The sequence below is a fragment of the Puma concolor genome, chromosome E2 (genome assembly GCF_028749965.1).
Source record: "Puma concolor isolate L17-30 chromosome E2, mPumCon1.1.hap2, whole genome shotgun sequence".
NCBI lineage: Eukaryota > Metazoa > Chordata > Mammalia > Carnivora > Felidae > Puma > Puma concolor.
This window is the reverse complement of record NC_141681.1, coordinates 55,338,717-55,364,175: the sequence shown is the minus strand read 5'-3', so window position 1 is coordinate 55,364,175 and position 25,459 is coordinate 55,338,717. Positions and strand designations below refer to the sequence as shown.

General features: G+C 56.5%; 1 protein-coding gene across 3 annotated transcripts in view; it reads left to right on the top strand.

Annotated features, from left to right (window-relative positions):
- The window catches only part of LOC147573759 (leucine-rich repeat-containing protein 4B), a 62,063-nt gene that overhangs the window by 12,107 nt on the left and 24,497 nt on the right, over nucleotides 1–25,459 (top strand). The window contains exon 1 of one of the 3 annotated variants that reach the window (XM_086690536.1): nucleotides 10,092–10,473. The exons of 1 other annotated variant lie outside the window; for it this stretch is intronic. The gene's annotated coding sequence lies outside the window, so the exon portion shown is untranslated. Of the gene's footprint in view, nucleotides 1–10,091; nucleotides 10,474–23,737; nucleotides 23,924–25,459 lie in introns of those variants that run through there. One more of the 3 variants, XM_086690537.1, reaches the window with a different exon arrangement.

Below are 25,459 nucleotides of genomic sequence, written 5' to 3'. Positions count from 1 at the left end.
AGAATTTACTTTTGTAACTTCTATGAAATAGAGGCCAATGAATTATTTTTAGGAACAATTTACATATACAGAGAAACGCAGATATTAAGGTTACAATTCACTGAGTCTTGACAAATCTGTAGATGCATGTAACCAGTACCGTCATTCAAGATAACAAAGTATTTCCATCAACCCAATAAGTTCTCTTGTGCCTGCTTCCAATTAATCCCCAACCCCATAGGCAACCACTGTTCTGATTTCTATTACTAAAGGGTAATTCTGCCTTTTCTTGAACTTTGCACAAATAGAATCATGTCATATGTATTCTTTTGTGTCCTTTTTTTCTTAACATAATGTCTATGAGATTCATTCATGTTGTTGAATGTATCAGTAGTTTATTCTTTTTGTTGCTAAATAGGATTCCATTTTATGAATACACTGCAATGGATTTGTCTATTCCGTTATTCATGAAAGCTGAGGTTGTTTCCAGTGTTACGTTATTATTACTATATATATATGTAATATATATGTTATAAATATGTATATATATTTAATATTTTATTTTGGAGAGAGAGAGAGAGAGAGAGAGTGGGCACAAGTAGAGGAGAGGGGCAAAGGGGGAGAGAGAGTGAATCCCAAGCAGGCTCCACACTCAGCACAGAACCCGACCTAGGGTTTGATCCCACAACCCTGGGATCATGACTTGAGCCAAAATCAAGTGTTGGACGCTCAACCAACTTAGCGACCCAGGCACCCCCAGTTTTATGCTATTATTAATAAAGATTCTCCAAACAGTCTTCCCTGAGTCTTAGTATGAGCTGTGCAGCTACTTACGGTACTTGTTTTCATTTCTCTTGGGTAAATACCCAAGACTGAAGTTACCGGGTTATATAGCACAGGTTTTAGGATCACAGTCCCCTTCTTTCTTGCTTATTCAGCGCCTGGAAACAGTGGCCTTCCATATTTTGTCCACACAAGTTGTTTGTCACAGGAGGGCGAGTCTGGTAGCGGTTATTTCATCACGGCCCTAAGCAGGAGTTCCCAGCGTATTACCCTGGAAAGAAATTGCGATTCAATTATGTCCCAAACAGTAAAGCAGAGTAGAAAGAACATTTGCTCCGAAGTCAGATAGAGCAGGTTTGGCATCCAATCTAAATGTGCTTCCTGTGTGGTCTTGTATAAGTGCTCACTTCTTCGAACTTGAGTCTTCTCTGTAAAATAGGGACAATAAGGGCACCTTCCTCCTGGGATCACTGGGAGGGTTAGAGATAACGTGAGCCCCCGCCTGACGCACAGCAGGTGCAAGAGACACAGGTAGCGTTTCATTATGCTGAGGGACGGTTTTGTTTCAAGAAGCACATTTGAAGGACGTAGAAGACTGGACGGATGAAGTATCGTATTGAACAAACTTAATGAAAACACACAATTTTTCTGACACTTTCTATACACTGGGGATGTAGTAATCACTGAGAATAGAGCAGGTCTCTGTTCTCAAGGAGTTTGCCTTCCAGTGAGGAAAAACAGTCAGTGAGCAGTAGGTAAACAAACAAATAAGGAAATTTCAGCTATGAATCAATGCTATGAAGAAAGTAGAACAGAGTCCTGTTATAAAGAGTGGCCAGGATGGGGCGCCTGGGTGGCGCAGTCGGTTAGGCGTCCGACTTCAGCCAGGTCACGATCTCGCGGTCCGTGAGTTCGAGCCCCGCGTCGGGCTCTGGGCTGATGGCTCAGAGCCTGGAGCCTGTTTCCGATTCTGTGTCTCCCTCTCTCTCTGCCCCTCCCCCGTTCATGTTCTGTCTCTCTCTGTCCCCCAAAAAATAAATAAACGTTGAAAAAAAAAAAAAAAGAAAAGAAAAGAAGAGTGGCCAGGAGTGAGTAGGATGGTTCCTTTAAACAAGTTGGACAAGGAAGGTCTCTTTGAGGAGGTGGTATTTGAACTGGGATCTGAAAATCTGAAGGAGCCAGCCGTGTGAAGATCTGGGAGAAGAGTGTTGCAGGCAGAGGGTAGCTGGTGCTAAGGCCCTGAGGTAGGAATGAACTCACTGTCTTGGAAGAAGCTGGAGTGTAGGGAGTGAAGGGGAGGGTGGTAGGAGATGAAATGGAGTGCTTTCAGGGCCCAGCTGTGCTGAGCCCTAGAGGCCACATTCGGGAGTGCAGAGTTAATTTGAAGCAGGGTGGGAAGTCCTCAGAATGTCTTAAGTAGAGGGATAATATGATCTAATTTACATGTTAATAGGATCACTCTGGCTGCTGTGTGAAGACTGGATTGTAGGGAGGCAGGCGTGGCAGTAAGGCCTGTGAGCGGCCTTTGGCTGGCCTCGGGAGAGAGGATGGTGGCTGTTGCTTCCGTGGTGGCAGAAGGGATGGAAAGAAGGGACTGTCTGCAATGTATTTTAGAGGTAGAGACACAGGACTGGATGATGAGTTGGATGAGGATGAGAAAAAGAGCACCATTGAGAACAACGTCTACATTCTTTCGACAAATAAATTCTGGGTGTACAATTTGCTGAGATATGAAAGACTAGAAGCAAAACAGGCTGTGTGGGGGGGGGGGGGGGGATGGGGGTGGCCGGAAGTCTAGAACTCTGTTTTGGACATGTTGCATTTGAGAAATAGAGGTGTCACTGCCCTTTGTGTGCATGCAGGGAGAGCTCGGTGCAGAGGTTAGGGCTGGAGACCCACACTCACCAGTGTGGGGGGGTTAAAACTGGGTGCGGTCACCTAGGGAGAGAGAGCAGAGCACCAGGGAGGGCCTGGTCCCTGCAGCTGTCCTCTCACATTGACCAGCCAAGCAAAGGTGGAGAAGCAGACAAAGGAGTCTGGTAAGGGAGAAGGAAATCAAGAGGGTTTGGAGTCACTGAAGCCAAGAGAGGAAACCGGTTCAAGAAGGTACCTTATCAAGTGCGGCTAAGTGGATGACTAGGGTAGGGATGGAGAAGTGGCCCCAGGATTTGCAACGCGGAGGCCATTGTTGACCTGGACGAGGGCAGTTGGGCGGAGGGGCAGCGTCCCAGCTGGCGTTTGAAGAGAGATTAGGACATGACGAAGTGGAGATGGTGAGTCTTCCCAACTATTTTAGAAGTTTTGCTGAGAAGGACAAAGAACAGGGTGCATTGCAGGGAAATGTGGCAGCAAAGGAAATTTGGGGAATTCTTGTGTCTTATGATGAGAGATACTAGCAAAGATCTGGTGCAAAGAAGGAGAAATTGTTTATGCAGGAGGGGGAGGGGTTAACTGCAAGTGGCAACCTGCCCTAAATGTTCCTTCTCTCAGCTGAATCCCCACCAAATTTACAGAAAAATTGAAAAAAAAATTAAAGAGCATCTATCTACCCACCACTTAGACTCAACAATTATTCACATTTCAAATGCTGAATTACTTGAAAGTGCGTTGCAGACATAAATACTTCAGCACGAACCTCCAAAGAATAAGACTATACTCCTACATAATCATAATATCATAATATCACACATAATAAAATTAACATTGATTCCCTAATGTTTCTAAGATCAAGACCAAATTCACATTTTCCCAGCTGCCCCAGGGATGGTCTTTTAGGGCTTATAAAAAAATGTTTCAGCTCAGGATCCAAGCAAGTTTCATGCATTGCATTTGGTTGTTACATCTCTTTAATCTCTTTTAATCCAGAGCAGCTACTCCAACCTTGTTTATCTCCTCCATAATAGTGGCTTTTTAAAAAAGTAGTCTCTATGCCCAGTGTGGGGCTCAAATTCACGACCCAGAGATCAATAGTCACATGCCCTACGGAGAGCTAGCCAGGTGCCCCATGATACGGAGTTTTTGAAGAGACCAGGTCCCTTGTCTTGTAAATGCTCCACAGTCTGGATTTGTGTGATTGTTTCTTCATGGTGCCTTTTAACTTGTTCCTCTATCCTGTTTTCTGTAAGATGGAAATTAGGTCTGGAGCTGAGGTTCCCATTCTCACTCCACAGTGCCTTTAGTGGCTCAGCAATTTTTTCACAGTGCACTGAGGACTCAAAGAAACACCTAACTAAAATGCCCATTTATTAGAGTGCCTAGCTGGCTCAGTCAGTGGAGCATGGGAGTCTGGATCTCAGGGTTGTGAGTTTGAGCCCCACATGGGGGGGTGTAGAGATTACTTAAAAAATTAAATAAAATTTAAAAATAAAACAAGGGGCACCTGGGTGGCTCAGTCAGTTAAGCGTCTGACTTGGGCTCAGGCCATGATCTCGCGGTTCATGGGTTTGAGCCCCACATCGGGCTCTGTGCTGACCGCTCGGAGCCTGGAGCCTGCTTCAGATCCTCTGTCTCCCTCACTCTCTGCCCCTCCCCCACTCGCACTCTGTCTCTCTCTCTCAAAAATAAACATTTTAAAAAGTAAAATAAAAAAATTAAAATAAAATAAAATACCAGTTTAAGTGGTTATACGTGTACAACTTAAATATTTGTGTTCTAACCACTTAGCACCAGTTGAAAAAGTATTGCACATAAATTAAAAGAAAAATATTTTATCTCATTCTTAACACGGATTACTGACTAACGGAATGGCAATATACAACATCTCCAACTTCAGAATCACACTGGACACCACCACCTTCATATCCTGTTCCTCAGAGATTTTCCAGGCAGTGCTTGCCTTTAATTACAGAACTACTAAAAACCTGGTCTCCCAACGACCTATCATCCCCCAAAATGCAGCGCAAATCTGCTGAAACAGCAAACTGCCTCTGAGTTAGTAGGTCAGGTGGTGTCTAATAGATATCAAGTATCACTGTTTCCCTGAAAACTTTAAATATCGTATAACCAGGAGGCAGCCAATACTGGCTTTCCAAGAAAGAAGAAGGCACGGTGCATCTCTTCTTACCTGAATGTTGATGTCACAGTGTTCAGTGACCGCTCTTTTCCAGAGAACTAGTTGTTAACCATTCACCAGCACATTGTGGCCCATTGTGAATTTGCTGCAGTTCCCTCAGGGTGCCTCAGCCTACAGTTTGGGAGCCAGGGGTCTTGAGGCTTTAGTAGATTCAATTTAAATATTCTTGGCAAAGAAACTCCATCAGTGATGCCGGGCTCTTCATTCTGCTTTACTTCAGGAGGCACATAATGTCAGGTTGTCTCAAGATTAATGATGCTTTCACCTTGTTAAGTGCTGACCACGGTTTCTCTCCATTAGAAAGGTATGAGTAACCTGCAGGTAACATGTGAATATCCTGACGATCCTTTGCAGGAGTGAATCTGGGGCTTCAAACTAGTGATCTCATTCTATCATATATCATCATATTTGTCATATCCAGATGCGATAGGTATATAGGTGCATTTATGGGTGTGTATGACATACACACAAAACGTGTTACTGTCACAGCCATTCCTTTTGATGCTCAAATTGTCCCAGTTTTTGCCAGGAGAACCCCTTCAAGCTGGCTCCTGTGTCCTTGTAATATGATCCCATCCGTCTCTGAGCACTTCCTTGTCTTTCTGGTACAAAAGATGTCCAGGTTTATTTGGTACTTGCCCCACCCCAAACCCGGAAGCAGTTGCTTTGCCAAGAAGTCTGGCTCTTTTGGGGTGGGGGGTGGAGAATATCTAGAAACTAAGCCCAGCGTGGTCCACATGCTTATTTCAGGCAAGCTTTCGGTGGAAGCAGATGGTTTGAGATGGTCAGGTAAAGAACCATAGTGTGAGGGGTCCGTGTTGCTGGCTGACTGTTGCACTTATCTATTGCTGTGTAACAGATCACCCTCAGTTATTAGCGACTTGAAACAACAAAGTCATTTGGTTATGTCTTAAGGTTTCTGTGCATCAAACACTTGGAAAGGACTCCTCTGGGCAGTTCTGGCTCTGGGTCTTTAAAGTAGACACGGTGAGATCGTGGGGAGTGCTATGACAGGAAAACTAAAGCAGCTGTGCACTGGCCGGGCACCTTTCCCTCTTCAGATAGTGTCAGGCCTCTCTCCGCGGTCTCTCCACATGGCTTCGTTTGCTCTTCTTCCAGCATGGCAGCCTCAGGGCAGAGCATGCGCGTATATAGCCACCAGAGGCTCAAGAGTGACTATTCCAGCATAAAGCAGAAGCTTCATCTCATTTATGACCTAGCCTTGGAAGTCACGTGGCTTTGCTGCTGCCATGCTCTGTTGGCCATAAAAAGTGAGAAAAGCTGTGGCAGGCTGAGGGATGGGACGCAGAGGAGGGTCAGAGCACATGGGGTGGGGGATATTGTTGCAGCCACTTTTGGGAAATCTGGTCAGCCACCCTGACGCGGGACGAACGACAGATGTTTTGGAAACCCGACAAGCAGACAGCAAGAGGTTACTCTGCTGTGAAAGCTGAGCATCCAACCCCGTGTTCACTTTCCAGCGGTCACCATCTCTCCTAAGAATTCAAGTTAGGGTTTGCATTGCAGATGTCGTAAAGGGCAGAATTGGGGGTAAGCTCTCGGGCCTAGCTTAGCACCCACTATGATGTTTCCCCCTTCCTAGACCTCTCCACCATTGGTGATGATCCTAATGATTTACCGGCAGAGGTGAAGGCCCACAGCAGTTGCTAAGTGTAGGATATTGGATAAAATACATGAACAGTGGGGGCAGAGTGGGGGTGATACCCCTGTCCCCCATGGATCCCACTTGGAAAGACTTTTTTTATTAATGTCTATTTATTTTTGAGGGTGGGGAGAGGGAGACACAGAATCAAGCAGGCTCCAGGCTCTGAGCTGTCAGCACAGAGCCTGTTACATGGCTCGAATTCACGAGCTGTGAGATCATAACCTGTGCCAACGTTGGACACTTAACCTACTGAGCCACCCAGGTGCCCCCGGAAAGAGTTTTCTGAGCAAACCAAAGTAAATTGAGGGGCAATTTCCTTTGCCCATATTTTATTTATCAAATATTTATTTATTTATTTATTTATTTATTTATTTATTTATTTACCTAACGACCCATCAGAGCTTCTGATCCAGGTGAGAAAAGTGGTTAACACACTTGAGTGGATTAAACACTTTTTTCTTTAAAAAAAAAAAAAAAGGTTTTTTTTCTTAACAGCCTGAAGCAGAGAAATTTGATGTTTGGGTTAGCCTCTGAAATGCCATCCCAAAGGAAATATGCAATTTACATTTGGCTTTTTGAAATCATAAACATACCTTTCAGTCTCCATTGTGACAGGGGCCCCCGGGTCACTGCCACCCCTTCTGAGGTGATATGGTTTCTGGTACATCATAGGCCCCAGTGAGTGTTGCAAATGTGGAAGAACAGTGGGGGTCAGGATGTAGGCCACTCACGACTGCCACCTGAGCTAAGCTTTAGGGCAAAGTTTAGGGGGCAGAGGAATACTGTGGAGGTTTGGTGTCGCGTTTGAGCCAGACCTGGCACTCATCCTCTTCCGCTTTCCCTGTCTCTCGCCATCTTCTGCCACACTAGTTTCCTCTCTCACACGGCCCAAGCTTGCTGTCCTCGCAGGGCCTCTGCTCCCCGTATTTCTTCTTCCTGGGCACCCTTCTCTGTGCACCCTCACGGCTGCCTCTTTCTCATCATGGGGGTCTCGGCTCCAAGGCCATGTCCTCCGGGAGGCCTCCCCTGACTATCTCAAGTCTGTCCTCCCAATGATGCCCGGCCAGCCCATCTCCTGCCTAGGATCCCCTTTTAACGTATCCTATCTGAAATAGGTCCTTGGGTTACCTATCTTCCGGAAGGTATGCTCCAAGAGAGCAGGGACCAGCTCCAGCCCGTTCTTAGCTGATTCTCGGGGCCCTGACCAGCACCAGGTACCCAGCAGGTCCCCAGTGAACTTAATGGCAACACATTTCTCCTTCAGCCACACAAGGGTGATTATACCCTCCGGGCAGAGCTCCAGACTATGGACCAGTAGGTGCACGGGTTGGAAGATACTGAGATTCTTCCCTGCACTGGCCTCTCCCAGGGACCCTCTAGTAACTAAAGGGTTAATGCTGGCACAGCAGGGACCCTCCAAGACCCTGCTCCCCCTGGGCCTGCCTGAGCCCACCACTGCCCACATCCCTAGGAGTCAAGTTCAGGGTAGTTGTAAGGAGCCAACAAGATGTTCATGAAGTGCTCAGCACCGCATCTGACCACAGTAATGTACGCCTGGAACATGCTGGCTGCCATTATTAATTACAGTTTTGCCCTTGACCTTGGGCCTACGGCTATGCTGCACTCTGGGGTGCACACACATTCAGTCCTCCCTTCACCTGAGCCAGGTTTGAGCAGCACTCAGGTGGGGACCCAGAGCTCCACACCCCACCTGTTGCCCTGTGGCCCTAGCCTGTCTCTCCTCTCTTGGCTTCCCCTCTCTGTAGCTCTCAGGTCTGTGGGTTGCCCATTCCCCACCCCCAGATGCCTCTACTGCACCCAAATGTGACCTCACTTGTCACCTGTGAACTCCAGGTCTGTCTCCTGCTCTGGCTCATTACAGATGTCTGTCTGGGCCACTTTCCTATCCCGCCTCCCAGCCCCCTCCTTCCCCAGACCAGCCTCCTGCCCTGTGCCCCATTTCTGCCTGTGGAGTAGAGGGGCTACCCTTCCTCCCCTAGGGGCTCTGAGAAGAAGGACAAAGAGAGAGTCCGGTCTCTCTAGGACATCAGCAGTGAGGAAAAGAACTGTTCTCTTTTCTCTCTCCTCCAAGTCCCAAGTTAGTAGCCTGACTTCTTGGGGGTGGGGTCGGGGGGACAAGGAAGAGGTGAGATTTCTGCCCTAATTTCAGAACCTGGAAGGAAATTCTGTGTCCTGGATAGGGGCTGCCTCCTTTCAGCCCCCTGCTGGGTTTCTTTACTCCCCATTTTGAGTGGACAAGGAAGTTGGTGGGGCAGGGAGAAGGCAAGGTGACCTCTGGGCCTCTGCATTCCTCCCCCCCCCCCCCCGCCCCACTCCCTGAAGTGGAGGTGTAACGCCCCTTCACAACTCTAAATGTGTCCCCACACCTGCTGCCGACACCTGGGGGAGGTGAGAGGACGAGGGTGGGGAGGCTGTGGGGCTCTGTTCTCTGCCCCCTTCCAGGCGCCTGCACCTGACAGGTCTGGGCCAGGGGCTCCATGCCTGGGCCCGACCTCTTCTCCAGCTCCTTCAAAATACCCTTTCCAGAACCCAGGACTCTGCATTTGGATCCTGCCCTTGATCTTCTGAGAGCCCAGTGTCCTCATGATGAAAATGGACGTGAGGATCCTTTTCTCTCAGTGACGGGGTGGGGGTGGGGGCATGAAGCCAGACACGGTGGGATTCAAGGACCCCACCTCCCTGCTCTTCCTCTGCCCCACCCCCTCCTCAGGCTCCCTCCTCCAGCCTCTGTCCTCTCAGCTCCCCACTCTGCTCCTCCTGGCCCTCTTCCCTGTCCTGCCGGCTTCCCCCTGGGCTCTTAGCCCTGAGAGGTGGCGCCCGGCCCCCACTCCCTCTCCCCACATTGTCCCCAAAGGGGACCTGCCTGCCTGCCCCCGCTTCCCTGCTCCTGGGCCTTTTCCTGTCCCGGCTCCCTGGCTACTTCCCTCCTTTGGGGCCTCTTTCCTCCCCCTCTGCCTCCCCCCTCTTCCCTTCTATCTCCCTCACCCTTCCCTCCCGCATTCATTCTGCAAATATTTACCAAAGGTGTACCAGGACTTTCTCCCCCTCTTGCTTCCCCTCAGTCCAGGACACTGCCTCTCTCTCTCCCCTTCCTCCATCTCTCCCCTCCGCTCCTCCCCACCTTTCTCTCTCTCACCTCCCCTCTTTTCCTTCCTCTCCCGATTTCCTTCCTCTCTTCTTCCCTCTTCTTCCTTCCTTCCCTTTTCCTCCCTCCTGTGTTTCTTCCACCCCTCCACCCTTCCCCCCCTCCACCCTCTCGTCCCTCCCCTTTTCTCTCCCTGACCCATCCTCTGCTTTTTTTTCTCTCTCCCGTCTCTACCCCCTCTTCCTCTCCCTCTCCTCCTCTCTGCCCTCCCTCCCCTCTCTCCTCTCCCCCCTCCTTTCCTTCCCGGGCAGCCTCTCTCCCCCCCCCCACTCCCGGCGCCCTCCCTCCCCTCCCTCCCGCTCCCCCTCCATCATCAGTATTCCGCTCCCGTCTCCGCCGCTCTCGGCTGCTCGCGGTCGCTGCCGCACCGTCCGAGGCGGGGGCCGGGGCCGGGGCCGGGGCCTGGGGGGGTGGGGTGGGGGGAGAGCGGCGCCGGCGGCCCGAGGAGGGAGGAAGGAAGGAAGGCTGGAAGGAAGGAAGCAAGGAAAGAAAGAAGGAAAGAAAGGAAGGCAAGAAGGAAGGCGGGCGGCGGGCCGGCGGGCGAGGGCGCCGGGCCGGGCGGCAGGCGGGCGGGCGAGCGAGGAGGCAGAGCGGCCCCCCGAACCCCACCGCTACCGCTGCGGAAGCCCCCTCCCCATCCAGGAGCCGGGGAGGGGGGAGAACTCGAGAGACCCAGGCCCGGCCGCAGCCCCGCCCCCCGCGCCTCCCCGCAGCGGGCCTCGCACCCCAAATCCCTGTGCCTCATTGGGGGGTCCTCCCCCCGCGGGCCGGGCATGCTGCCCCGGAGAAGGAGCCCCTTTCCTCGCTGTGAGTAGCTGCCGAGGGGCGCCGGGTGGGGGCGGGAGGCGGAACCGCGGAGGGTGGGTGGGGGGCATTCTCTTAATTAGGGGACCGTGGTCTAAGGCCTCCTCCGGGATGGGGGGGGGGGGGGTCGGCGGCAGAGGACAGTGGGCGGGGCCTGATGGAGAGCCGAAGCGGGTGGGGGAAGCAGTCGGGTGGGGGTTCTCCGGGCCGAGCGAGTTCTGTGTTGGGGGGTCGCCGCTGCCTTGGGGACGGGCGGGGGGGGGGGAGGTGTACGTCCGGCAGTCGCTACGCGTATCCAGCTGCGGGGTTGAAGATGCAGGCTTGTGGGGGGGGGCTCGCCGGGTGTAGACCTGGGGCCCCCCTTTCTGGGGTGGGAGCCTGAGTTCTTCCCCCACCATTGCCCCTCCCACCCTCCACACCGCTGCTGCTTGGGGTGGGGGGGGGGCACGCCAGTGATGGGGAAGGGGGAGAGGCGGGCACGGGGTTTCCTTGGTGACCGCGCCTGGCAGGAGCGGTTGCCTTGGCAACCAGGGAGAACCGGGGAGTTTGGGAAGTGAGAATGGGAAAGACGGAGGGGGTGACTGGGGAGCGAGACAACCCCCTCCCCAATCTTCAGCGCTTCTCTCTCTGGGGTCCCCCAACCCCTCCTGGTGGGCAGCGAAACTCCTGCCCCTCCCTTTTCCCGAAACCCCCTTCCTTGACCCCATTCTGCTTCGGGGGCCTTCTATCCTTGGGCATGTGTCTCCGCGGAACCACTGCCTCCCTCCCACCGTCCTTAGCCCTCTCCTCTTGGGGACCACCCCTCCCCCCATTTGCTGGCTTTCCACTCTCACACCTGCTCTTCTCAGACCTAACTGCGCCTTGTCTTCCTTTCCGGGTCTTCTCACCCCCATCTCTGACTCTCCCCCCGCCAATATCCCCTCCCTTGACCTTCTCTCCAGGAGACCCCGACTTTAGCCCCTCTCTCCTCTAGCCCCACTCCCTACCCTGTTCCCCTCCGGAACCCTTGTCTTCTCCCTTCTCCGCTTCCGACCCTTGTATGGGGAGGCAGGGGGCTTCTCCCTAGCACTACCACCAGCCTCTCTCTCGCTCACGCCCATCTGTGTCTGGGACCACCTTTTATGACCTTTCCTCACTCAGAGCCCCCCCCCCATCCCTGTCTCCTCACCTCGTGGGATCCCCAGCCCCCGACCCCCCCCAGTCCTGGGGCCCTCTTCTCTGAAATCTCTCTTTCCTGCCGGTCGCCTACTTTCAACTTCTCATCAGTCCCGGAGCCCGAGGCCCAGGCTCTGTCCAGGGTTCCACCCAAGTTTGCAAGCCCCCACTTCCACGGGCTCCTCCCTTCTGTCCTGCCAGGGGCCCAACCAGTCTCTCTCCAGGGTCTGAGTCACCAGGCCTCCCCCGATGCCCCCTCGCCCACCCACCCCGATCCCTTCCTCCCGGCCACTCCCATCTTGACCCTTCTCTCCCCGCCCCCACCTCTGCTGCTCTTCGCGAGGAGCACCCTCTCCTCCTCCCTGCCCTGCTCCCCGCAGCCTCAGGCCCGGTTCTCCCGTCGCCACTTTCTCAGGGTGGGGAAATCCCCTGGGGAGAGCCCAGCTGGGAAGGGGGAGGGGCAAGGGAGCCTCAGGGCTGCCCCACAGCCCCCTCCCCACCCCCCCTCCCCAGCTGGGAGCTGCAGTCGAGCCTCCGCAGCGCCCCATTGCTATGCGCCTCACATCCCTAGTCCCGGCCGCGCAGCCGCCAGACAGGAACTCGGGCTCCAGCGGCAGCTGGGAGTAGCCGGAGTCGCTTCCCTCCTGGTCCAGGCAGCCGGCAGCATCCTCTCCCCCCTAAAGACTCCCCACACTCCCCAGGACCTTGGCCAGGATCGGCCCCTCCCCCTTCCTGGAGCATCTTCTGTCTCCTGGCTCCTTCCAACCTGCATCTTGCAGCCTCCGCTTCCCGCCTTCCTCCCTGCTCTTCGCCGGGTCCCCTCTAATCCTGGCCACCTGGCTGTCCACGCAGCGGGCGCACTCAGAAAGGAGGGGCAGGGAATGAGGCAGCAGAGAGGCGCTGAGAGAGACCCTCCGGCAAGGCAGAGAAGCGTGGGAGCCAGAGAGATAGAGGCACAGCCAGAGTGAGAGAAGACTCCCAAACACACACACACACACACACAATTAGGGTGCATCACCACCGAGCCAGACGTACACAAAGTTACTCACCTAATTTCTGAAAGAAACCAAGAGTCAGACAGGGGAACCCACAACCATCCACATGCACAGAGGAGCAAGAGGCCTAGGCAGAGACACAGGGAGCCACAGACTCAGGGAGAGTGTGTGCAGACCCACAGAGCTGGCACAAAGGAGCCAGAGAACATTCCACCACCAGAGGTGCAGGGGGGATTAGAGGCACAGTGAACTTCGAGGGACCTGAACCAGCCACGGGCAGAGGGTGGGAGAGTGTGAGAAAGACACAGAGGCGTGAGTGGGCAGAGGTGTGCGAGAGCACACACATACGCACGCACACACACACAGTTATTCACCGGCAGCCAGAGACCCAGTTGCAAACAGGGCTGCGGTACCCAGAGTCAGCCAGAGGCCAGGAGAAAGAGCCGGAGTCAAGTGCACGTATAGAGACACGCACAGAGACCCAGAGGGAGAGACAGAGGCAGCACCCTGTGGAGAACCACGCTGGCCAGAGAGGCCCTCAAACTCGGTCGCCTCATGAACTCACGTGCGCCAAGAGACACAAAGTGAGAGGCACAGAGGCGGCCTCGGAGCTCTGGGGATGTCACAGAGCTGTGCGCACACAGTCAAGCCCAGAGCCCAGTGTGAGGGGCACAGGTGTGTGCTGACTGGAGCCGGCCATCACCCTTAATTCCACCCAGAGGCAGTTGGGGGAATGCCCTCCGCCTGCCAGAGTCCGAGGGCTCCCAGGGGTCTCCTCGCTGTCAGAGAGGACAGCAGGATTAAACCGTCGGGTGCCAGAGGACTGACACATCCCTCCAAGGTAGAGCCATGGCCAAGTGCAGGCGCCCAGGGACTCGTGCACAGTCACAGAGGCCTCAAGGGGAAAGGCAGGTCTTTGGGCAGAGGTGGGCAGAGGGGCAGGAGGCGGAGGGGAAGCACTGAGCTCCTTCCGGCGCCCTGGCTCCATTCTCAGGCCACGGTCCCCATCTCTGTCTCCCTTCCTGCCCACTTCTCTCCACCATCCTGCCCCATCTTTCACCCTCCCCCACCTCTGTGGCCGGGCACCTGTCACTAGATGTTACCCGGACCTCCTGTGTCTATCAAGCCCATCTCCCACTGGCTCTCCCCTGGCTCTCCCCTGGGGCGACCCTCCTCGCCCTACAGCCCCACACAGATGAACTTATTCATCAGTATTTCTTTCTCAAAGCCCACCTGCTGTGAAACCTGCCTCTATTTCCCTGTAGGCTCTGCTCTCTGCTCCTCTGTGTCACTCTCCCTCACCCCCACCAGCCCGTAGGTCCTCCCTGCCTCCTGCTCTGTCTTCCCTGCACTCACTCTCCCACATTCCTGAGCGCTTCCCCTGCGTCCTGTGGGCCCTGAGTGTTATTTCCCCCCCAGTGCTTTCCAAGTATTTAATGTGTTGTCAACTTAAAAAAAAAAAAATAGTGATTTCACGTAAAAATCCATTCTCATCATGAAACAAAAAATTGTAGCTACGTGTGGTGACGGATGTCAACTAGACTTATTGTGGTAATCATTCCACAAATACTGAATCATTACGTTGTACACTTGAAACTCATACAATGTTACATGTCAATGACATCCCCCTGCCTTCAAATCCAGATTACCCGCTTCTTTTGAAAAATTCCCCTTCTGGGGTAGCCATGGCCTGTGCTCAGGTACCTGCTGGCCACCGCTCCCACGCTCTATTAACCTGCTGTATCCATCTGTCTTACCTGCCCGGCTCCCTAGGCAGCTGAGTTCTCAAGCCTGGCTATTTTCTCTGGCCCCGGGCTTGGTTTTGGCCCTGTCACTCTCTCCACGCTGCTTCTCTCTGGTTTCTTTCCAAAATCGGAGCCCCCTTGGCCGGGAGCTTTGTCAGCCTGGCCTTCCTGCCTCATCATCCTCTGGGGCAGTTTTGCCCCAGCCCCCAGGCTCACCTGCCCCCTCCCTCCCGTGGAGGCAGAAACTCGCCAGACCACCAGGGTGCGGAGCGCACAGGAGCTCTCCACAGCCATGATCTGCTTGGGAAGCGCTGGCCCCTTTGCGGTGTTCCTGAAGCCACCATGTGGCAGCCAGTCGTGGCTGGCTGACACCGGGGCGGGCCACAGACCCCACACTTGTCCCTTAGTGCAGGATGGCAGCACAGGCAGGGGTAGGTTTCCCTGTGTGTTGGAGGACGGGTGCACATTTGGGAGTTCATCCGGTCCAAGTGAGGGTCTCAGAGGACGGGGGTCCTGGTGATGGACCTGGGGCCCTGTTCTGGGAAGGGGAGGGGCTTAGTTTGGCCCCGCCTCCAGGTCAGGGTGCGGACGACGGAGGTACCTTTTGTGCCATGACAGGGCTAGGGCCCAGCTTTAGTTACTCCGCCATCACCCTTTGGTGTATCAGGAGCATGGCTTTGTTTCCTCTCCTCATCTCTTGAATTTAGGACGCCTCCATCCTCACTGAGCAGAAGCCCCTTTACCTTCCCTTCCGGGTCCCTGAAAGTAAGGTGGTTCGGCCAGGCATGGGGGGCAGGAGAGTAGGAAGAGCCCAAATGCCCCTCTGTTGCCTGGAAACCTACAGGCACGACTGTTGTCGTGGTAGGTGGAGGCCGAGGAGCTGCACTGGGGGCCCGGGAGATGGGCTGCTAGGGGACCCTGCAGTTCGGGGTCAGGCAGGAGTCCATCCCAGGGGACCACTGGGTCCCCAAGAAGGCTGCCAAGAGAAAGAATGCCCGGTCCGGCCTGGGGGTTGAGAAGCGTGTATAGGACCCAGAAGCAGGGGGAAGGGAGGCTGGGGCCAGCAGCCCAGGCCACCCCCTTCCTGTCTCAGCCCGCTAAGGCAGCCCTCTTCTCTTCCTGAAGCCCCCAGCCCACTCTCCTGCCCACAGAATTGACCTTAGGCCTTGGAGCTCTTGTTCCAAGCAGTGAGACAAAGCTCAGAGAGCGGTGCCAGCCCTGGCTCTCCTGAGGGGTAAACCCCAGGCGGCAAACACTGAGAGGTGCCCTCCCCTTGCCTAGAACCCTCAAGCACAGGGCCCGAGAGAAGAATGAAAAGAGCTGAAGTCTACGGAGAGCTTACCACGTGCCAGGCTCTGTGGCAGCCTGCGTGGCTGTTCTCCACTTGCCCTTCACGGAAGACCTCCAAGGGAGGCACGATCATCATCCCTAGTTGGGCATACAGGGAGACTGAGGCTCACAGAGAAGTCCCTTGCCCAATGTCAACAGCCAGAAGTGGCTTCGCTGGGGCTGCAAGCCCAGGCGTGGGCCACCCTGCAGATTGTTTCCCCCAGCTGAGACCACTGCTTTCCAGGGGGGTAAACTGAGACCCAGAGAGTGGAACTTGCTGGTCCATCAGGCCCTCCAAGTAGAAATTAGGATTGTTAATAATAATCAGATTGTTAATAACAGACTCATAGCAGGTTATACTTTATTTTTTTGGTAATTTTATTTTAGAGAGAACGGGAACAGGGGAGAGGGGCAGAAGGAGAGAGAGAGAGACAGAGAGAGAGAATCTTAAGCAGGCTCCATGCTCAGCACAGAGCCCGATGTAGGGCTCGATCCCGTGAACCATGAGAACATGACCTGAGCCGAAATCAAGAGTCAGATGCTCAACTGACTGAGCCCCCAGGTGCCCTGAAGGTTAGACTTTAAAAGAGACATCAGGGTTCCTGTAACTTAGGGCCTCCCCTCATTTATGCCCTTGTAATGCCTCCAGGGGACAGGACCAACCCTCCCCGATTCTCACAGTGGACTCTCCTCACCAGGTGTGGGAGGGTCCAATCCATGTCTAGCTGGTGGAGGGGGGGGGGCACGGATTCCTCAGGTGATTCGATGTCCGTCCCCCCCCCCCCCGCCTCCACTCCTCAATAAATGATCCGGCTGGAAATGCTGGATTTACATATGGGGAGCAGGGAGACTGAGTCACGGAATGAGAAAGAGGTTTGTTCTTCAGACTCAGTGAAAATACCCTTTAATATCACTGTCATTCAAGTGCCCAGCACCAGACATGTCAGCATGAGCCCCCAGTAAGCTAGGTATCATTATCTCTGCAGTCAGAGCCTGGCGGGGACAGGAGGGGGACCACAACGAGCCAGTGGCAAGTCAGAGTTTGAACCCAAGTTTCCCTGACGCCAGTCTCTTTCCAGCTCTCCGTCGTCCTAGAGTGATGGTGTGGTGACACGGAGGAGGAGGGTCACAGTTAGAGAATAATTTTAGTGCGAGCTTCTTCTGTGCCAGGTACCACGCTGAACCCATCACAGGTATCGGACCAGAGTCTCCACCACCCCCAGAGGTAGATGAGCTATTTTCCCCATTTCACAGAGGAGCAAACTGAGGCCCTGAGAGGTGACATCCCCTCCCCAAGGCTACAGGGCTAGTAACTGTGGCAGTGGAGGTTCTAACGAGGGTCTGGCCCAGCCTGGAGCACACTCTTCCACGGAGCAGGGGGAGGGAGGAGGAGAGCTCGTGATTCATCCTGAAATGGAGCGCGGGGTGCTCCCAGACCAGCATCCCCAGGAAGTCCGGCCCCTGAGTCTCCCCACTCCTCCCCCACTCCCGTCAGAATCTGCACTACAAGATCCCAGGCGATCTGGACACGTGTGGATGTCCCAGAAACACTGCTCCAGTTCAAGTGCTTTCCCACTTTTTATTACTTTTAGTAGTACACACATACACACACATCCCTTTTATAAAGTTCGTCACGCAGGGGCACCTGGGCGGCTCGGTCGGTTAAGCATCTGACTCTTGATTTATGCTCAGGTCATGATCTCACGGTTCCTGGGATTGAGCCCCATGTAGGGTGCTGCACTGGCCGCATAGAGCCTGCTTGGGATTCTCTCTCCCTTTCTCTGTCCCTCCCCTGCCTGCGCGTGCACGCATGCTCTCTCTCTCTCTCTCTCTCTCAAAATAAAGAAACATAAAAAAAATAAAATTAGTTACACACATCCTGAGGTAGAAAACAAATTGCAGAATTGCCCTTCCAGGGGCCAGCAAGGAGAGAAGGAGCCAGGGAGGCCACGGTCAAGGTGGCTCGCACTGCACCCCTCCCACCTGCAAACTCACCTCCCACACCCCTGCCGGAGCCTTGGCGGTGACCTCTGTTTTGAAAAGTTCCAATACCAGGCCAGCCTCTAGCTCCCCCACCCCCCCACCCAGGCAGATTCAATTCAGCAGCGATATACTGACCCCCACATCCCAGAGCTACACAGAATCTCACAGAGTGTGCACAGAAGAGAGGGGGCCTGGGGTCGCGCTTCAGCTGGGAGCCCGCCCGGGGCTGTGTGTTCGCGGGGGGGCCTCAGGCAGAGCCAGTTCCATGCAGACCTGAGCTTCAGCCAGACACACACTGGGACAGCCACTCCAGCAGTCAGAACCACGTTCTCCAATACAGTAACCACTACAGCCACGTGTGGCCATTGACATTTAGATTAATTTAAATTAAATTAATTCAATTCCTCAGTCACACTCACCACTCAGTAAGCGCTCACCAGCCGCACGTGCTCGTGGCTACCATGTTGGACAGCACAGAAAGCGTTTCTTCCGTAGTCGCAGAGACTGCCACTGGGCAGCGACGCATCAGTTCCCAGAACATTCTATGCCGGCTGGTAGACAGCTGCTGCTCTCAGGCCTTCATGCATCCCCCAAACCCGTGCCCTCCCAGTCCTTTGTCATAGGGTATCTTATTAATCCCCATTTCTCCGATGAGGAAATGGAGTGAGGAAAGTTCCTAGCAGGAAACGCAGCAACGCAGAGATGGGAGCCGCGTTTTCCTTTCTCCATTTATCAGCCAGGTCTTGGGTCCCAGCTCACCCTTGCAGGTCACTTGCAAAGCGCCAGACCCTGCCCTGGGCCCCCTTGCCGGAGCCTCCGGCAGCCCCGCAGCCCCCAAGTGTCACCAACGGCCTGTGTTACAGAGGAGGGAAGCAGGGGTGGGGGTGGGGTGGGCAGAGGGATGGAGGGGCTGGCCCAGCGTCTCACGGCCAGGGACTGGTGGGGCCACCCAGGGCCCTCCATCACTGCTCCTGGAGCATCCCGGGCCCCTGGCATGAGCGGGCTCACCTCCTACTGGCAAAGACGGGGGTTGGGGGTCCTGTGTCCAGGGATCGCCCTATTTTCTGCCCCCCATCTCCGACCTCCTCTGGTGTCCTGTCTCCTTTCCTGGCTCTCAGAATCTGACCCCAGATCTGTAAGGAGAGTGCGGCTCCTCCCTCTGCCTCGCCTCCTACATCTCCTCCAAGTTCCGCAGCTTTGGCTTTGGCGAATTTGCTGCATGCCTCCGTTCTCCCTCCTCTCCATACCCACAACCCCAGCCTCACCCTCTGCCCCTGGACCCCTGGCCCGGCTCCTCCCCAGCTTTCAGCTCCCCCCCCCCACCCCCCCCCCCCCCGTCCCCCACTCCCCGGGTTTACTCGGAGGGGTCTTTCCAACCCAGAGCTGACTCGCCCCTCCCCTACCCCAACACCACCCCCCCAGCACCCCTGCTTCTCAGCCTACTGTGGGGGTGGGGCGTCTTTGTAACTGAGCTGGGCTCTGTGTGGCTCCCTGACCCCCACCCGCCTCTCTGGCCCCCAGGCCTTGGCACCCTGGGGTTCTTTCGTCACCTGCACACCTGTTGCTCCTGCTTCTGGTCTCAGCTTTGCGATCACCTCCTCCCGACTCCCCTCCACCGGCCATGGGCCCATGGGCGGTGATTTGCCTAGACATTCCGGGAACCCCCGCCTGTGCTCACAGGCTCCCCTCCGGCCTCCCCAGCCAGTGCCAGCAGGGGACCGGGCGGGAGGGGGTACTCGCTAGCTCTTCTTGCCGAGGCTTTGTGGGGGCCCGCGTGTCCAGGGCATTGGGGACGCAGCCGTGAGCACGCCAGACAAACTCCCCGCCTGGGGAGCTCACCTTCCGGTGGGAGACAGACAATGATGGACAGAACAAATCGCTGTCTACAGGGTACCTTCTGGCCATCCGAGGGCTGGGGAGCAAAGGAAGTGTGTCAGTGCAAGAGGTGGGGGCAGGGCAAGTCAAGGGCTGAGCCCCCACAAGCCTTTCCCAGGGTTCTGCCAGCTCAAAAGTTAGGGGACTGTCGATTCTCCGGGCTTTGGGGTTGCTTTTGTTTGAAAAGCCTTCAGGACAGGCACTGGCTCAGAGGGACACACGTGTGAAGTTGTTTCATCCGTCCCCGAAGCCGGCTCTGCCCATACCCTCCCCCCCACCAACTTAACAGCTCCCAGCCTTGCGCATATGACAGGCATCCAGCGAGAGAAGTGTTCAGCTCTCTCTGGCTTTGATGTCTCTCCACCCTCCTGGCTCCAGGCTCCACTTCCGCCCCAGTCCCTCACAGTCGGGAAGTTCTTCTTTAGATCTAACCTCCATCCCTCTTGCTGCGATGGCAGTCAATTTCCTATCTTTTCTCTCACCTTCTGAACTCCCCCCAGAAAAATGAGTATGCCCGACAGGAACGTTCCCTGCCTCCCTTCTCTCCTCGCCCCACCTCCCCTGGGCCCCCGAGTTTCCCATCTGCCATCTGCCCGAATCCTCTCAGGCACAGTGCCCGAGATCTCTCAGAGCTTGGTCTGGGGACGATGGTGATGCTTCCCCTGGTCCGCAGTTCCCTCTCGGGCTTCCTCTGCTCTCCTGCCCTTCTTGTAGTCTCTCCCTCTCCCTGGCCCCTCGTGTGCACGGTTGTGTTTTGGTCTCTAGCCCCTGTCTTTGTTCCTCTGTCTTTCCATGTCTCTGCCCCTCTCTGCCTTGCGCCCCTCTTCTCTCTTTGGGGCCTCTTGCCTCTCTGGCTGTTTCATTCCTTCGACCAGGTAGGGGTGGAGAACAGGCAAGAGGCCTCCCCCCAGGGCACGAGGTGACCTGGCCAGGTTCTGGGCCTTGGCTTCCAGTGCCAGCTGTCCCACGGACAAGCTGTGTGACCGGCCATCGGCCAGTGTCTTCAGCCCTCCCGATCTGTTGCTCCAACTGTAAAATGGACACCAGAACAGGCCACGGGGAGAAGCCAGTGGCTGCAGGCGTGGGCAGTGCTTAGGCCAGCACCAGGCACGTTGTGGGTGCCCAGGAAACGCTTCCCATCGCTATTAGGATTGCACTGTGGGGAGCAAGGCGATCGCTGACAGCAGGTCATGTGACCCCTGTCAGCAGGGTGTGGAGCAGGGGAGGTTTGTCTCATCCTATGCAGTGGGGATGAGACAGGCTTTGCAGGATGCTGACTATTGTTTAACATGTCCCCCGACCCCGAGAGACTTCCGTGGGACTGAGGTTGCTGTCCTGACAAGCTTTGGGGTCTCTGGGACCTGTTGGCTCTGGTGAAGCTGACCAGGGAGGGACCATTTCGTAGCCGTGCATGGCCTGGGGCAAGTGCCTTTGTCTTTTGGTGCCTCGGCTTTCCTATCTGTGAAATGAGGGTAGTAGCAGCGCCTCTCCGAGGGCCCAGGGGAGAACTGCGGTTATTGCCAAGTACAGAGCCCAGAAGGGTGCCCCAGGAATGCCAGGTACCTGGCAGACATCGACATCGCCGGTGGTGTTGGGACCGCTCAGACGTGTGCCCCAGGGCTTTGGGAACGTGCCCAGCAGGGGAAGGGTTATCCTCACAGCATGACGGTTAGTGGGGTGCAGGAGCTGCCCTGGGGGCCTGCTGTTTGGGACTCTAGAGTGTGGTACCCGGGACCTCTCCATCCAGGTTGCGCCTCGGTGCGGCGCGGGCATCACACTGAAGGCAGTTGTGTTTGCATATGGATGTGCTGCCTCTGCCGGGCGGGCCTCCTGGGATGGGCGGGGACCTCAGGATCTGGGCCGCCTGAGGTGTGAGCTTGAGAGGTTGCAGCTGTTAAGAATGTGTCCTGGGCTGGGTGCAGGTCTCTGTGCAACTGTAACGAGGCAAAGTGTTCAGTCCGTGAGGAGTATAGACTAACAGCCATGATAACTCGCCCATTCATTCCTCACTCAGTTTACTGAGCACCTAACGTGTGCCAGGCACCGTCATAAATACTGGGAACCAAACTGCCCAAAACAGATGGAGTGCCTGCCCTTGGGGAGCTTACACTCAAGTGTGTGGGCTTGTAAGAGGCTAGATGCTGACGAATGTCATATAGAAAAGTACAAGAGGGAAGGTTCTGGAGAGGGCTAGGGTGCTGTGATTTGAGGTGGTCAGGATGGCCTCACCGGAGAAGGTAATATCTGAGCAAAGACCTGAGAGGAGGCAGGCCCAATCTGGGAGGCGGGGCGGCGGGCGGGTGGGGTGGGGGGGTGCCTCTGGGATCCAGACAGGGAAGAGCAAGAGCAAAGGCCCTGAGGCAGAAACGTATGCAGCCTGTTCCAGAAACTGAGGAGGCCAGTGTCGCCTGAAGTCAGCGAGTGAGCAGGGGAGGAGACCAGAGCTGAAGCCAGAGAAGTAGCCCAGCCCGAGGAGAGGGGCCCTGGGAACCCAGGTGATGTCCCCTGCCCTTGCACCTACTGAGGCCACCTGAGTGAGGGGGTGAGGGGCGGTGGAGCAGAGGAGGGCAGGGTCTGGAGGGCAGGTTGCATGTTGACAGGACCCCTCTGGCTGCCTGTGGGAACAGACTGGGAGGGAGGGCGGGACAGAAGCGGGGGGACCAGTGAAGAAGGACTCTGATCTCAGGGGAGATGGCTTGGGGGCGAGGAGGAAAGGGGGTCAGATCTGCATGTGGGGCACAGGTAGAGCATTTTCACTGAGGATCTAGCTAGCCGGCCCCCAACAGCCCTAGGAGGCCGATATTCTTATTACCCCCCCCCCATCTCCCAGCATTTCCTGCAGCTCAGAACCACGAAGTCACTGGCCTGAGGTCTCACAGCAAGGGAAACAGTCCCCCTTGCTTCATGTGCCCTAATGTTGCCACTTACCTTCTGTGCCCTGTGGGTGCCCTGGGCTTTGAGTATGGGGGTGGCCTTTGGCGGCACCGACACCAGTGCGTGCACACAGTAGGGACTCAGAAAATATCTGCCGTCTGGCTGGCTGGCTGGGTGAATGGAAGAAACGCGAGCGGCTTCCCTGCCCATTTTGCAGAAGTGTATGGGGAGGCGGCTAGCGGGCCCTGGCTGAGGTCCGGGGGAGAGGGCTGCATCTGGGGCCGGGTTTCTTTGTGGCACGAATGGGGGCCGGCCCTTGGCTGCAGGACTGGGTGACGAGGATGTTGGCCCAGGATCTCTGGTGTGTCAGTGGTGGGGGTAGGAGTAAATGGCCACGCGGCGTGGTGAGGGGCTCAGGGAGCTCCCCTGGGGGGGCCTGGAGGTAGTAGCTCCTGAGGGGAGACTGTGCTAGGCTGTCTGTCCTTGGGCCTGGGGACAGGTGCAGGAGGGGTGGCTGTGGCCAGCGGTGGGGGGGTGGGGTCAGCCATGGCCCAGCCTGGTTTTGCAGCCAGTCTGTGCCACGAGGCCGGGCTTGGCACAGCCCACACGCCCCCCCCCCTTCCCAGGGCAGCCGGCCGTCAACCTTCCTCCCCCCCCCCCCCCCCCCCCCCCCCCGCTTCCCCCGACCTTCCCCTGCCGCCCAGAACCAATGGGTTAATTAGATAACGGAGCCTTTGATTAGCGGGGGAGGGGGAGGCCTCCCGGTGCAGGGAAGGGGGGCCAAGGAGGAGGGAGGAGAGGCGCCCTCCCCGTTCGGAAGGAGAGAAAGAAGGAGGGAGGGGGTGGGGAGGGAGGGAGCTGAGGCACAGCTTGGCTCTGCACTGCCGTGTGACTAGAAATTGTAATCGCGGAGAAAGAGAGAGACAGACAGAGCCTGGCCGAGAGAGACCGAGACAGACGGACAGACAGACAGAGAATCTGACCCAGACGGGCTCCCCAACCTACGGAGAGGGTGATGGGGACAGAGCGAGAGTGAGGAGGAGATGGAGGAGAAGGAGAGAGGGGGCCTGGTCGTCCCGAGGGAGGCGAGACAGTGAGGGGGAGCCTGGGGCTGAGGAGGGACAAGGCCAGGGGGCCGGGAGAGAGGAAAAGGGGGCCGGGGTCGGTGGGGGGAGAGCAGAGCAGCCGGCGGTGGGGGGGGGGAGAGCGGAGGTAGCGGTGGGGGTGGGGGTAGGAAGCAAGAGGAGGCCAGCAGGGAGGAGGGGGAGGAGACTGCTGCAGTGGCCTGGACGGGCCTCCCCGGGGCGGGAAGGGAAGGGCGACCGGCGAGGAGGGGGGGGCGCGGGGAGACCCAAGAAGCCCCTGCGCCCCCCCCCAGCCCGACCTCGAAGGAAGCCCTGGAGAACTGGGGAGGCAGAGCCCCCCCGCCGGCTGGAGGCATGTGGAGGGGGGGGCCTGGGGCCCAGGGAGAGGCCCAGCGGAAGCGGAGCCACCGGGGTGAGTGTCCCTCACTGTGGTTGGGTGGGGGGGACAAGGACAGAGATGGCTGAGGGCGAAGGAGGGAAGGGGCGGGAGGCCCAGCCGCCACCGCAGAAGCTGTGATGGGAGGGGGGGGAGGGATGCGGGCGGCTGCAGGAGAGATGGGGACAGATGCGGTAGAGACGCGGCTGCAGGCCTGGACCTGGGGCGAGTGCTGCAGCCGCAATTTCTGCCCCTGGCTTCCAGGGTGTGGGCTGAGTCGTCGCCAGTCTTAGGAGGTGGCAAAGGGGACGGGGGTGCAGGACTAGGGCCAGTGGAGACCCCCCTGTCACACTCCGGAAGGAGAGACCCCGCTGCGCTCACATGACTCACAGATAGAGGAGCACACAGCCCCCAGCCCACCAGGTGGAAAAAAGTGTCCAGGATTCAGACACAGAACCGACCCCTCCCCCGTCTCTGTCTGTCAGGCTTTCTCGTCTCTCTGTCTCTGCGTCTCTCCGTCTAGCTCTGGATGATCTTGGAAACTGCAGAAGGAGGAAGCGAATGTGTGTGTGTGTGTGTGTGTGTGTGTGTGTGTGTGCGTGTGTGTGTGTGTGTGTGCGCACGCGCGTGCGGGGTTGGGGCTGGTGGCCCCGTGTCCGTGGGTCTGAGAGTCGGCTGTCTGTGGTGTGCCCGGGTCTCTGCTGCTGGTGGGCATGTTTGTGCAGACCACTTCCGTCTCCCCCCCCCCCCCCCCCGCTAGCGGGGGACTGGGGCGGCCTGCTGATGTGGGTGCACGTGCATGTGCTCCAGACACTGCCTGGAAGGGAAGGGAAAGCCAGGGCCACCAGCCCCCTCTGCCACTCGCTGGCCGGCTCCACGCCGGGACGAGCCGTCCCCCTTCCAGCGCCTCAGTGTCCTCATCTGCAGATTGGGCGTCCTAACGGCTTCCTCCTACGGTTCCTGGGAGGCTTCCGTGAGAACACTGTGTGCGCAGAGTCTGGGGCATAGAAAGGGCTAACCCGGAAGACGGGAGCTATTATTATCGCTGCTGTTCTCACCGTCGCTGTTGTTATGATTGGCCCGTCCCCTTTTGTCTTGCCCTGACCCCACCCCGCCCGTTGCCCACCCAGAGTTCGAGCACAGGGTCTCTGGCCCCCAGCCCCCTCCCCACCAACCGCCCCGACACCATCCCCGGCAGCTGCTGGCACGGAGCCACCAGGCGCTGCCTTGGCCCTGGGCACCTGCAATCCCACGGCCTCCTGCCTGTGCTGCCACCCCAGGCCCCCGCGGCCCCCTCCACCCCGTTGCCTTCTCCAGTCTGCTCCCAGCCTCTCCTGCCCACACTTCACCTCAACAGGTGCCTTGTCTGGCACTTACCTTCTTGAAGTTCCTCCTCTGAGTCTAACTCGAGTCTCTCTGGCTGCTGAGAGGCCACCCCCGGCCCCTGACGGGGTGACAGGAGTCTGAGGGGCGGCGGGCCCAGTGTGGGGGGCGTTTGGTGCTGGGCACCCGGCCTCTTTGCAAAGGCTCCTGGGTAGGGAGTGGGGTGAGGGGACAGGAGGTCGCGCCAGA